We start from the raw sequence: 13,835 nt of genomic DNA on the forward strand, positions 1-13,835 counted from the left end.
TTCTTTTCTTTTCTTTTCTTTTCTTTTCTTTTCTTTTCTTTTCTTTTTCTTTTCTTTTTTTTTTTAAATAGTTTTTCTAGGCTTATATTCCATTACATATTATAAGTTCTGCATCTCCACTCCAAAGGTAAGATGAGATGGAGTCCTTCATTTCAGTTGCAATATTTCTTATTACAGTTTCTTCATCATTCCTAGCTGAGCCTAGAGCTTGGCTGGACACAAACACTCAATTTATGGAGTTTTGCTGTTTTGCCAAAAGCAGGTGCTTGCTACAACGTGCGGATGGCCTGTTCAAAACAACAAAGCCCCTCGCTATTATGCAACTATTATGGAGAAGAAAATGCCACACACAAGCACTAAATAGGCAGTTTGGATCCCAGTAACATAAAGAAGCCTAAAGCTGTGTCTCTCACCTAACTCCCCAGCTTCTCCGTTTTTAGAAAGGTTGATCTCTCCTTGCAGTGACCAAGACAGACTCCCTGCTGCCTGCGGTGATTTGCAGACCCTTGTCAACCTATACGCAGGTTAGGAAGGAGGGGGGTTCTTACTCTGAAATGTTAGTTCTCTGCTGAAAACTCTGTGTGGTCTGTATTTGTGTTGAGGTAGGGGAAGGATTATTCTGTTACTAGGTCAGTCACTCCCAATTCTTTTTGTCCCTTTTTCTACTTGGAGCCAATTTCCTCCTTCTCAGAATTGTTTGAGATCTTAGTTATATGGAAATCCCTAAATTTTACTTCTTAGTGTTGCTAGGTTGTTTTTTTTTTCTTTTTTTATTTTTTTTTCCCCCATGGTGACAAGAGATTTAACGAGTGCTGTTGAAAGCATTTAAACAGGCTTACATATTCTCTTCTTACTGCACAGATAGCAAAGCTGTATTGCAGGGGTTCTTTTTCTGTACAGCCACAGAAGAGCTCATCTTTTCAGTGACAGAAAATTAGTGGATACGTTTGTTCTCTCAGTGAGTGGCATGTCCAGAAAATCAAGTTGCAGAGATCCTATTAGAACTTCCAATTAACAGTCAGGAAGGATCTTGAGGAAGTTTGGAAGACAGGGATGTATTCTGGCATATTTTTGTGTGGTATGCCTTGTGGTACCTCCAAGAGTGCAGTTTTGAAAAATGCCATTGACGTCAGTGAAATAGATGCAGCGAATTCAGTGAATGCAGACACAGGCGATGCAATTGGAACCAGAAATGAAGGACTGAATTGATTTCTCCTAATTTAGATACCTACAGCTGGGCTAGCCTTAAATGTACCTGTCTCCACCCAGTATAAAGAGACCCTAGGGTGGCTAGCTCATATGTAAAGGGCTACACTTTGAAATATTTGATATTAATTAAGATGAATCTTACTCATAGAAGTCAATCTCATACTCATCTCACCTTTCTGCTGTGCATCATAGTCTTCACGCGTGGGGTCATATTATTGACTGCAGGATCAGAACCTGTCTATGTCTTGTTAACAAGAGATACAGGAAAAGACAGGAATAGGGAGAAAAGAAACAATTGGATGAGGCAAAACAACATTTTTGCTACTAATCCAAGTATCACACTTAGTGACTGCCTGGGAAATGGTCTGTAGGAGAGACTAATGAGTCTGAAATGAGGAAAACTTGGTAAGATATGTCTTCAAACCCAGCTCTGGGCAGTCCTGTGAATCCTGCAAGTCTCAGTGCATCAAAGGTGCAGTCAGGGCAACAGGGACCACTTTATCCTTTGAATTTTCTGGGCTACTAGGAAATGCACTGAGAGCTCCTGAGAAGGCAGCCTCTTCAACTGTTCTACCCTGCTCAGCCCAACGTGGAGTGCCAGAGAGAGACAGAATTGCTACAACACTTCAGGAAGGGGTAAACAAGTAGACAGTGGATGTTTACATGGGGAAAGGAGGACAGCCTGTCAGCAGGAGGAAACAGCACGAACATTACAACTGGCCTAGTAGTTCTTACTACAAGAAAAGAGAAATCTTGTCCTGAGGCTAGAGAAAGGAAAAGATCTGGAGGATGCTTGTGAGCTGGAGGAAGAGATTGATCAATATATATATTTAGATATTTTTGCATGTAGGCAGAGGCCTCTGCAGTACTCTCAAAGAGAATTTTGGTTGCTTCAGATGATGAGATAAATAGGGAAAATTGTACTTTTATTGAAGGGACGTAGCAGTTCTACCCCTTTTGCAAGATTTCTGTCTTACTTTCTCTGGATGCAAATTTGCCAAAAGGGAGAGGAAGACAGAAGTGCCAGGCTGTATCTAAATGTCATAATAGAGGAGGTTTTCAGAAGTTCCAGTGAATCAAATAATATTACAGGTGCATGCTCAAATCGCACTCATGAATTCCAGGCAGTTTAATGAGGCTGCATGCTGCACAAATCATACAGCCACAATGCACAAGAACAGGTCTAAACCAGCTTGCAGGACTTTTATTGTTAAAAAAGGCTGAATTTGGGCTGTCAATGTTCTCTCTCTTTTATTTTTTTATTTTTTTTTTCCTGGAATGCAAATTCTTTAGGCGTGAAACTAAGTTAAATTTGTCTGTGAGCTTCATTTTCTTATTTGAGACCTAAGTAAGGCTAAGAGGAGGACTATAAAAATCTTTCTACCCATACCTGTGATGAACTCCTCTGACTTAAAGATTAATGAGGAGCACTGGAATGTTGCCATTAATTCAAAAACTCTTTTTTTTTTTTTTTTTTTCTTTTTTTCCTACCACTCTATCCTAGTAGAAAAGAGCATATGAACAGGACGGAGTGAATGCTGATTTTCTGTGCTCAAATAAAGGTAAAAATTGTCTTTCAGAAATGCTGAGCAACTAGAACCCAAGCTGGTTTTAAGTGTGTGGAAAGCCTGGGATAAAAGCTGGTATCTCCAATCACAGTTATAGCCAAGGACAAGTCAGTTAGGCTGGGTATGCTGGTTTCCTGCCTGAGAAAGGCATAGTACAAGTTATTTCCGCTGGTATTTGTAGCTTATTAAAGATTTATTCATGTTGTGCACTCTTAACTCAAATCCCCATGTAGAAAATACTATAAATGGGAGCAGCAGATGTTGTCTGAAATCAGGCCTAGCCCTTGTGAACTTGGCATTCAGAAAAATCGACACACTTTAAAGAAAAACTTGATCCTTTTACATGTGGACCACAAAACAGATGCAAAATCTTAACTTTCTGAACTGACAGCTCTGTGGTCATTTTCCATGTAAATAAATCATTAGAAAATATGCTAGAGAATGTACAGGTTGTCCAGTTCTTCTCTTACCCGAGTGTTTCTTGGATAGGCAACTGATAATGCCTCAAGTGCAGGAATGCTTTTAAGGCAAGACCGGAAAAGATCATCCAAAAGATTGCTCACTCTGGGTAATCTCAGACAATTTTTTCCTGAAACGACAAACAAAATAAGGCAAAGGCAACAGACCAGCAAGTCAGGCTGACTGTTGCTAAGAGAGAAAAGAATTTCCAAGAGAATGCCATGTGGCACAGGCATCAACACAGCAGAAGCTTTGCCCATAAACCCTGCTTTAAAAGCATCAGCGCTCAGCGCACGCTACTCTGCCTCAACTGGTGCTGAGAGCTGGGAAAAGAGTGTGTGTCCCCAGCTGACCCCTGCTTCTTCCACACGTCTGGCCTTCCATGCATTTCCCAGAGAGATTCAGAACAATTTCTCTGTGCTGGGGTTTTGGAGAGTGCACTGTTGGGGTGAGAGGAAATTTAAACTTTTGCCTATGGGGCCAGAGGCCCTGGTTTCCAAGGGTGAAATTTTGTTTTGTCCACATTGCTCTTTCCTTTCTCCCTTCCCCCCCCCCCCCCCCCCCACAGCAATGGTACGTGGTGCAAGGAGATGTGGCATGCGCCTGTCTTTCCAACACAGGTAGGGAGAGCTGTCAGCTGGGGAGCAGAGTGCATGCTGCATCTTGCTGTGGGCACACCAGCGGGTGTCTCTGAAAGCCGCAGCAGCCCTTCCACAATCCCTGGGATCCGTGGTGCAGGATGCTGCCTTGCGCCATCCCCCGGTGCAGCTCCTGGGCTTAAAGCCATCCTTTACCTCAAACAGCCTGAAGCATATTTGAGCCTATTTTTTTTTTTTTTTTTTGCCAAAGCCAACCCTTCTTTTCTGTATGGAGGAAGAAAGTGGCAAATCCGGGCGGGACACTCTGCCCACGGCGTGAGGAGATCCTGTGGATTCCTGTGCCTCAGCTGAGCGCCGTGCGTGTGAAACCTCTGCCGGTTGGACGGTAAGACTGGAAGCACGCAGAAGCGATAAGGACCAATGCAAGCGGATTCAAAAGGGATTTGGATCATTTAGTTGATGAGCCAGCAGATGGCAAATGCTGCTTGGTATAGAAAATGAAAAGTGATTAGTCTGGGAACAAGGAGCAAATGTAAGGAATGGGTGTTACATCCGGCACGCTGCTCAGAGAGAGAAAGGGGTTACCGTGGAAAAAAATCATAGAAACCATCACTTCAGTGCACAGCTGCAATAAAAAAGGCAAACAAGACACTAGCCCGATGGAACAATGAGCTGTAATGCACCAGGAAAGAGGCAATACAGTCCTCTGGAAGATGGTTATTAGGCCTCGCTAGAATACTGCAAGGAGCATGGGTCACCGTCTCAGGAAGGTTATGTTTGGAGAAAGGTGCATTATAAAGCAGCTAATCGGTAATGGTTTCAGTGATTTCAGTCCTGAGGCAAAGTTAAGAGGCTCATTTTGAGGGGTCAAAGAGACCTCAAAGAGATTTTAAAATTATAGTAATGATCGGCACAGTTACCAGACAATGCTTAGAGTGCTCTGAGATTATAAAAATTAAGGAAGAGGTACTGAGCAGAGAGCAGAAACTTCACAAACCGCTGCAGAAAAAGAAAAGATCACTGCCTTTTGACTTCACTGAGTTAGCTGAGGGTGAATACAGCTTTGGGAACACTTAACTCAGGCTGGTGAGTACATGGGACTCTCCTGTGGAACAAGTGGGAGGGCTGGAAAGGCCCAGAAAAAAAATGCAAAATGGTTTAGAGGAGCAATCCAGTCTGCAGTTTTTCAGGGTTTGGTTTTGTTTGGGTTCAGCTTCTACAGGTTCCTAAACTGTACCTGTCTTCTCCTAGGAAGATTTTTTTGCTTTGCACGCAACTGGGAGCCCTCCTAACTGCAAAATGGGATATAAGCATTTAAACTGCAATTACATAGGCTTCAGGCACCAGAACTATGCAGAAAATCTGTGCTTGGCTGTGTAGGCGTCAGAGAGAGGCTCTTGAAGTAAATACATTGATGGGGGCTCTGAAACTGCTGCTGCTGCAGCTGGGCTGAGCTGGACGAAGCCTGGATCTCCTGCCTAGCCCTGAGGTCCTGGAGCTGGTGGACACAGCTTTGAGCATATGGATTAGCTATATGGACCTCGAGAGAAGGCCTGGGCTCCCTTCATTTTGCATCATGGTCAGAGAGGAAGGTATATCCACTTCTCTGAGAAAACGTTAGTTCTTTAGGAGAATATTGTCAGGAAATAGGTGGTTTGTATGCACAAGCCTTCTAACAGAGAGCGATTTGCTGTGGATTCAGCACAGGTCATGATTAAGCTTTGCCCTCCCTGTTGATGCTGGCAACTCTGTAAAAGGGAACACAGAGCAGGAGCAGACAGGACTGAGCTTGACACTGGCATGCAGCAAGGAAGGTATAAAACTCTCACCCTCCACGTCTACGTGGCCATGGCTCCGCAGTCCGAGCTAGCCTATGTTAAAGGAAATTGTGTTGTGATAAAAGTGCCTTGTGCTGATTTACTACAGGTGGTGCCGTAACTGCATCACCAGTGGGAAAATGCAGCTCTGAATTTGCTGACATCGTTGCAGCTAGACAAAGCTTTTCAGTGCCTCTGAAGCTGATGCATAGCTGGGAAAACAGAAATCGTGTCGTTCATGCAGGCTGATGATCTGGCCTTAAAGAGACCGGCATCAGCTGCTTGCAAAGAAGACAGAAGGACCTCAGAGACAGTTATGGGATAATCTACCCCTATAGAAACCTAATTTTTATTCTCCCGTAGTCAGATACTGGCTTAAACTCTGAAACCCCGTCTTTATACTTCTTCCAAAGTTTAGCATAATTGTTCTGAGTGGATGTTCCTGTGATCCATACAGCTGTCCCATCCTTCTTTGAATCCTGCAAAGTTCTTGACCTCCGTGCTTTCCTGTGGTGATATCTTCCACTGTCCAATTACACATTACGTGACAGAGAATTTCCTTTGATCATCTCTGAATGCATGAGCTCTTCATTTCACTGAACATTCCTTTACTCTTGTGTTCTACAGCAAGGTAAAGAGAAGTGTCTGAGACATCTTCTCCTGGAGTATTTGGTATTTTACCTTGCTCTGTCCCTTCTTTTCCGTCTCCTTTCTGAGATAAACAAACCTCAGTCTTTTCAAGCTCTTCCTGCCATAGTCCTGCCTCTGCCTCCACCACCCACTTGCTTATTCTCCCTCTTACTCTCTGACCTCCACTTGTTCCTGCAGGATCTTTTTGAGCTCACCGAGGAGAATGGACAGTATGCCAGGTGAGAATTCAGCACTGAATGGTATAAAGGGAGAATATTTTCTGCGTTATTCACCATCTCATCCACTGTTAGATGTTTGGCTTGCAGCTGTACCCCGAGCAGATGTCTTCAGTGAGCTGTCTGCAGTGTTGTTTAGGCAGTTGGGGCTGAGCTCTTCACCTCAGACCTTAATTTCTGTAACCACCTTCTCTCTGGCACCTCTCACAGTCATGCTGTCTCACTTCATTTGGCAGATTATCTTGCTACCCGGGCAGTCTGCATTATCCAGCAACCTGACCTTATCTCACCTTCCTTATTACTTTTTTTTTTTTTTTTTCCTACCACGTCAGGAAGAAAGGTCTTACCCTCATTTAAAAAAGGCCTTTTTAAGGTTTCTTTTTGCTATCTGCCTGCTTTTATGCCACCCTCAAAGTATTCATGGCTTCCTTTTCATGTTTAAGTAGCTCTGACATGCTTTTCCCACACTGCCCATGCAGTCTGCATGGGATGAAATTTTCCATGATGATCCATAAGGTTACTACTACCTTCTAGTTGTTCTGACCACATTAAAGCCTAGTTTTCTGGTTTTACGTCCAGGACACAGTGAAGGGCAGCAGGGTAATCTGGAATTCCACGGAATGTCCATCAGAGCTGCTGAGATCACTGAATCACTGAATCACTAAGGTTGGAAGAGACCTCCAAGATTACCTGGTCTAACCACCCCCCTCCCACCAATGTCACCACTGAACCACGTCCCTAAGCACCACGTCCAGCCTTTCCTTGAACACCCCCAGGGACGGTGACTCCACCACCTCCCTGGGCGACCTGTCCCAATGCCTGACTGCTCTTTCTGAGAAGGAATGTCTCCTCATCTCCAACCTGAACCTCCCCTGGCACAACTTGAGGCCATTCCCTCTAGTCCTATCACTGGTTACCTGTGAGAAGAGGCTGACCCCCAGCTCCCCACCCCTTCCTTTCAGTACTAGAGAGCAATGAGGTTTCCCCTGAGCCTCCTCTTCTCCAGACCAAACACCCTCAGTTCCCTCTGCCACTCCTCATAGGACATGATGTGAAGGCATGTGCAGCACAGCAGAGGTGGAGCTCCACTTGACATTTAGCAGGAGCTGTACCCCTTCAAACCTGCTCTGCCCAGACTGATACGTGCAGCAGTAACATGAGCAAAGCCAATTTGTGCCTGCCTTGTCAAGACAGCCACAACTACTTCAACATATATATGTTTGCCTGTTTATACTTAAAGCTCTGATGTGAGGCATTCCCTTTTCTGACTCGTGGAAAGCTCCTTGGTAGGGCAAAAATAATTCATGTGGGATTAGGCAGTGACCTTCAGGACTGCTGGGGAGCCTGGTACTCAAATACGTCTCAGTCCTATAGAATATCCCACTCCCCATCCCGTTATGACAGTATGGAAATCTTCCTTGCAGTTTTGGAGCTGTGAAGTCTCTCACATGCAGTTGTGGACTGTGGTTTTTGTACAGGAACCCTGTTTGCAAAGTATCCTCTTCTTGAACTAAAACCAAAAAACATTCTTGAAGTAAAAAAATGAATTTACATCCAAATGTTTCTTGTTCTTTGAGCCTACTTCATACCACAGTGCTGTTTTGCTGTGTTGTCTGGATAAAGCAAGGTGTCTTTCATATTAGTATATATTATATATATATTGGAAATGGATAAATTCTTGAAGGTATGAAGTTGGGAGCATATTATGAGTGGACTGAATGAAGTCTGGGAGGGAACCTGAAGGACATCACCTGGGAAAGTGCCACTGAGAGGATTTAATGCTGAGGTCATGGCACGTTGTGCTGCAATCCACAATGCGCTTGTTTCTGCTGTCTGACTCAAAAAGGTGCAGCAGAAATGTTGGGAGGGATCTGTCTGCTTCATTTTCGAGAGAGCAGCTAGGATGGTGAACAATTTGCAGCACAGCTTAAAATGAGGAAGACACTGGTGAGTGGAAACTCTGTATTACTTTAACGAAGGCAGTACAATCTGAATGTCGTCTTTTCATTATGTGCCAGTTGTGCCCGACTCACGTTTTAAATTGGCGCTTGTAAGGCAAATGGAAAGGCAAAGAGCAGAGCTGAGCTGCAGAAGCAAAACCAGTTGGGTCACTTCTGCTTCTTTAGTGTAAAATCCTCAGAACACACACACACACACAAAGGTATAATCAAAAGTGAATTTTGGATTGCTTTCAGGGTTCCAGCTGCCTTCTGTCTTCTCAAAGCACCTGCCTGTGCTTTGATGGGAGCTTTGTGATGTGGGTATCAATTTACCCCTTTCGTATGCTCCGAGACCGACAATATAGCTTCATCCTCTTCTTGTGGCTTTGTCTGCGTGGGAAGGAGGAATTTTGTGAGACTGTGACCTAAAGCAGCACGACAAGACAAAGTACGTGTTTTGTGTACACCTTGTTCATTAAGTTCAAATCCTCCACTCGGACAGCGTTTCAACTCAACTCAATACACAGCAAAGTCTACCGTATTTTATTTTGGTTAGAAAATCTAAGCTCAAGCTAGATACCTGAGGATCTAAGCCTAGGTCCTTAAATCCCTCCCTAGTCAAAATTTATGTTCTGATGAAAGAAGAACAAGTTATGTCTGCTCCATCTAAACCTTTTTGAAGCTTTTACTCCAGGCAACGTCATGAAGAGAACTATAAAAAGAATCCACCGAATCCAGATTGGCCAGGTTGCAGCCACTTGCCAAAACAGATGATACCTTGGTTTTTGTCTTTGAAGCTTAAATAACATTTATAATTCTTAGAATCATAGAATCATGGAATCACAGCACAGTTTGGGTTGGAATAGACCTTAAAGCCCACCCAGTTCCAACCCCCTGCCATGGCCAGGGCTGCCTCCCACCAGACCAGGTTGCTCAAAGCCCCATCCAGCCTGGCCTTGAACACCTTCACGGATGGGGCATCCACAGCTTCTCTGGGCAACCTGTACCAGGGCCTCAAAAACTTCATAGGAAAAAATTTCTTTCTAATATCTAATTTAAATTTCCCCTCTTTTAGCTTAAAACCATTCCCCCTTGTCCTACCATTGTCTGCCCAAGTAAAAAGTCTCTCTCCATCTGTTTTATAAGCCCCCTTTAAATATTGAAAAGCTGCAATGAGGTCACCCCAGAGCTCTCTTCTTCAGGCTGAACATCCCCAGCTCTCTCAGCCTGTTTTCACAGGTGAGGTCTTAGCTTCCTCTCTTTTCAGGTTATCAGTAAGTTTTGGATGCCAGTAAGAAGTTCTCTACTGATCGCATCAGAGGACCATTTTCTGGCTGTTCCCAGTGTGGGATGTTCAAGAAGGAGATAAGGATGGAGCAGACAGGCTGTGGTGGAGCATGTCCCGGGCCCTTGGCACAGGGTGCCCTGTGGTTGGTGCTGGGACCTTAGAGGCTGTCTTGGGAGCAGAGCAGAACCTGGGCTTCTCCCTGTAGCTTTCCTTGACCAGTCAGGCTGGGAGTTGGGCTCTCACTGTTTTTCTCTCTCTCTATGCTTTTGAGTCCTGCATCCTGGACTGCTCAGCTTCACGCAGAATGGTCACATCACAAAACAAGGCTTGGAAGTCAGGTCCTTTCCTGACAGAGAACCCAGTTATGTTAAGAACGGCTTGCTTCCAGGTTCTGGCAAATAACCTGCTACGCTGACCTGCAAACAGAAAAATACTGTTGTACTGGGTCTGGCTGGGATGTTAACTTTCCCCACAGCAGCCCATACAGTGCTGCGCTCTGCACTTGGAGCTAGAACAGCAGTGGTATCACACCGGTGTTGTGTCTGCTGCTGAGCAGTGCTGGCACAGCATCAGGACTCTCTCTGACCCTCCTAGGGGGTGGGCAAAAAAGTGAGAAAGAAACATCAGCAGGGCAGCTGACCTAACCCACCCAAAGGGATATTCCATACCATACGATGTCACACTCAGCAATAAAAGGTGGAAAAAGGAAGAAGAGGGGAGGGGTGGGCTCTCGTTGTGAAAACGTCTGTCCTCCTCCTGAACACCGGCTACGTGCGTTGAGGCCCTGCTTCAAGGACGTGGTCAAGCATCATTCATTTGTGGGAAGTAGAGAGTAATTTCTTTTCCTCTGCACTTCCACATAGCCTTTACTTGTTTTGTTTAGTTATTCCCTTTCCCCCTCCCTCTTCCCCTTTCCCTTTTTTCCCTTTAGTTGAATTGTTTAATTAATAATAATATTTCCTTAATAATATATATATATATATTTCTCTTTAATTAAATGATCCTTATCTCAACCCGTGAGTTGTTCTTTCCTTTACTTCTTCCCCTCCTCATCTGAGGAGGGGGAGTGAGAGAGCGGCTGTGGTGTTCAGCTGCCGAGCAGGGTAAAACCACCACAACTGTCACTACTGCCACCTGGATGTTTCTTAAGAGGTTTCCCTGTAGGCACTCGATCTGTCTGGGTGGAAGGGCTTGCTGCTGGCCCTGTATCAGGTGCTGACACTTTGGAGTTTACTGCAGGTGCTGCTACTCGCCTGGCTCCAGGAGGTCCCTTCTCACGTGACGATTTTAAATTGTTCATCCAAGTCATCCAGATTGCTTCGCATGCTGCGTATGGTGGCCATGGGACTGGCACAGGGTTTTGTACTGTGGGCCCAGACACCTAAAATGACGTGACTTGTTACAACACCGAAACCCTTAACTGGTCGTAGCTTCGAAATCTTGCTTTTAATAGTTCTTGAGAAGCTCAGTGAGAGGGCTGGGGATGTCTTGTAAGGCATTTTTTCAGAGACATGCAGCCTTTTCCCAGCTGCTTTTCAAATTGGATATACTCCTTGTGCCTAGTGTCCTCTCTCTTTTACCTGGAGGGATTTGCATATCATAAGATGTCTACAGCACTGCGTGACCTTTCTGAGGAGAGGAGAGGAGAGGAGAGGAGAGGAGAGGAGAGGAGAGGAGAGGAAAGGAAAGGAAAGGAAAGGAAAGGAAAGGAAAGGAAAGGAAAGGAAAGGAAAGGAAAGGAAAGGAAAATCTGTGCCCCTAGGACTATATTGTCTATTGTTTTACACTACATGTAGGCATATATGTTACCATGTCAGAGTTCTTGACATATGTAACCGTAGCTTCTGATTTGTAATGCTGGTATTTGAAAAATGACTACAGAAAATCAGTAGAAACTCACACTGTTGGGAGCTGCATAAATAGTCCTAGGAGACATGGTAACTGTACATCTCTGCTGCTTCGTAATTCCTTATGGGACAGGAGATTTGAACTAATTCCTATCCAGAGCTGGGTAGCCTGGGTTTCATTTTAAGAAACATCCACACATGCTGCTGGTTTCTGCTGGTTTCTATTCTTACTTTAAAGAAAACGAAGAGTCACATCATTGTAAATGTGGGCTTGGCACAAACGTGAAAGGACCACAACAGGGTCTGCATTTCAGCAGTGCTGTTAGCAAAGTTCCCTTTTGTGTTTTGTCTGGGGGCTTGCATACCTAGTAAACAAGGTCACAGCAGCCTATTCTATTTCTGAGTAGCAAATACGACTGCCTATGCACACTTTCCTCAAATTAAGACCAGAAACTCCACTAGAATGCAAAATTTCCCCATAAATTGCCTTTTTTTTTTTTTTTTTTTTTTTTTTTCCTTTCAGTGCACTTATTCCATCTTCAGGTTTTGAGATTTTTTTTTCTTTTTCTTTTTCTTTTTGGTTTGGCTTTGCAATTAGCTCTGATACCATTCAAACTGAAGCCCCGGAGCAGTATTTTTAGCAAATAGCACTCCAAGAGACGTGGTAAATTCTTCATTACTTTGCGTCTTTAAATCAAGATTGGGTGCCTTAATAAAAGGTTAGAATTCTCTTCATCAGGTTATTAGCCTTTGATTAAGGAATCCCTTGATGAAACGTTATGGCCCGTGTTTTCCTGGGAAGTAAGACTAGATCATCATAATGAGCCCTCCAGGTCTCCAGCTCAGTGGCGCCTGACTTCTTTCCTGACCTTGAATTAAGCTGAGAAGGTTTTTGTGGAACAAGCCAGAAGTGAAATCCTGCAAGATTGCTTGGCAGGGTTGCCAGCGAGCTGCAGCAGCGTGCAAGGAGGGGAGGCAGCACCAAAGCACGCCGGCCCACCCTGGCAGATTTGGATGGAGCTGCCTGTGGTGTGGAGGACTGCACTGAGACCCAGGTAGAGTATGGATAACGTGTGCCAGAAGCCACTGGGGAAGCTGTCTCCTTCCTCCCCTCGATGATGGCTGTGGCTGGGGAGGGCACCCGCTGTCTGTTCAGCCGTCCCTTGTCCTCAAGAGGAGTCTCCTGGCGGTGTTTGGTGACAGGGAGCAGCACGATCGTATGTCAACCTGCCTTGAAGCATGGTGTTTCATAAGCCAGAGCTCGTGGCTAAAATGCATTCCCCACCTCACCTACAAAGGCTCACCATTTGTGTGCCTCAATGGCTTTTCAAGTACATTGAAAGCACGTGTTTGTGGATGGCAGCGAGTCACAAAAGCAGAGGGTTTCTGGGGAAGCTCATTCCTTCTGGCCTGCCCCAGGACATCCAGCCAGTACCTGTCCTGCTGTCAGAGGCCGCTCGGGAAAATGTGGTTTCCCCAGGAAGAAGGAGGAAACACCCAGATCCCCTCCCACCTACAGAGGGAATCAGTTGAGCAGAGAAAACTGCTAGGAGGTACCATTTTGTGAAAAGTCATGTTAAAACAGCAGCATTTTGACTTTGGCATAGCGTGCTGGAATAAGCAATTCTGAGAGAGAACAATCCTATGCAGGAAGAAGCTGTAGGCATCAGGAAATGATCAGTGAAAAAAATGTGCATGTGTATGTAGACAGGGGAAAGCGTGGTAGAGGGTGACTTGGTACTTGCATTTCTCATGGCTTTAGCATAATACTGGCAGGTACTGGCCTCTTATGAGAGGTGAACTGCTGCTCTGCAACTGCAGAGGCTGTGGGTCTCCTGGCAATACTCACAGACATCAGTCATCTCGAGGTACAGGAGCCTGTCTCCTAAATCTAAACATCTAATGAAAACTTGGGACTGGTTATTTAGTCATCCTGTGCCTCACCGAAAAGCAGCAGTGACTCTTCTTTCCCCAGAGGGCTGCCTCCTTCTATATATTTGGTTCTGTGTGACACCCCAGCTACATCTGGTGCCTTGTTAATAAGGCCTACTGCGAGGTGCTTTTCCTTTTTCCAGCTACGGAGTTTTCCAAAGACCTCTCCCATGGCGAGGGGCAGGTGGCTTAGGCTGGAGCACAGGGGGCTGCGATGGGACCCAGAGGCTGTACCACAAAAACAGGCAGATTTTTCACTCGGAAACAAAGGTTTAAGAAAGAGACAGATGAGACGTACTTGAGACGGAAG

Source organism: Oxyura jamaicensis, chromosome 1 (assembly GCF_011077185.1).
Source record: "Oxyura jamaicensis isolate SHBP4307 breed ruddy duck chromosome 1, BPBGC_Ojam_1.0, whole genome shotgun sequence".
Taxonomy (NCBI): Eukaryota; Metazoa; Chordata; class Aves; order Anseriformes; family Anatidae; genus Oxyura; species Oxyura jamaicensis.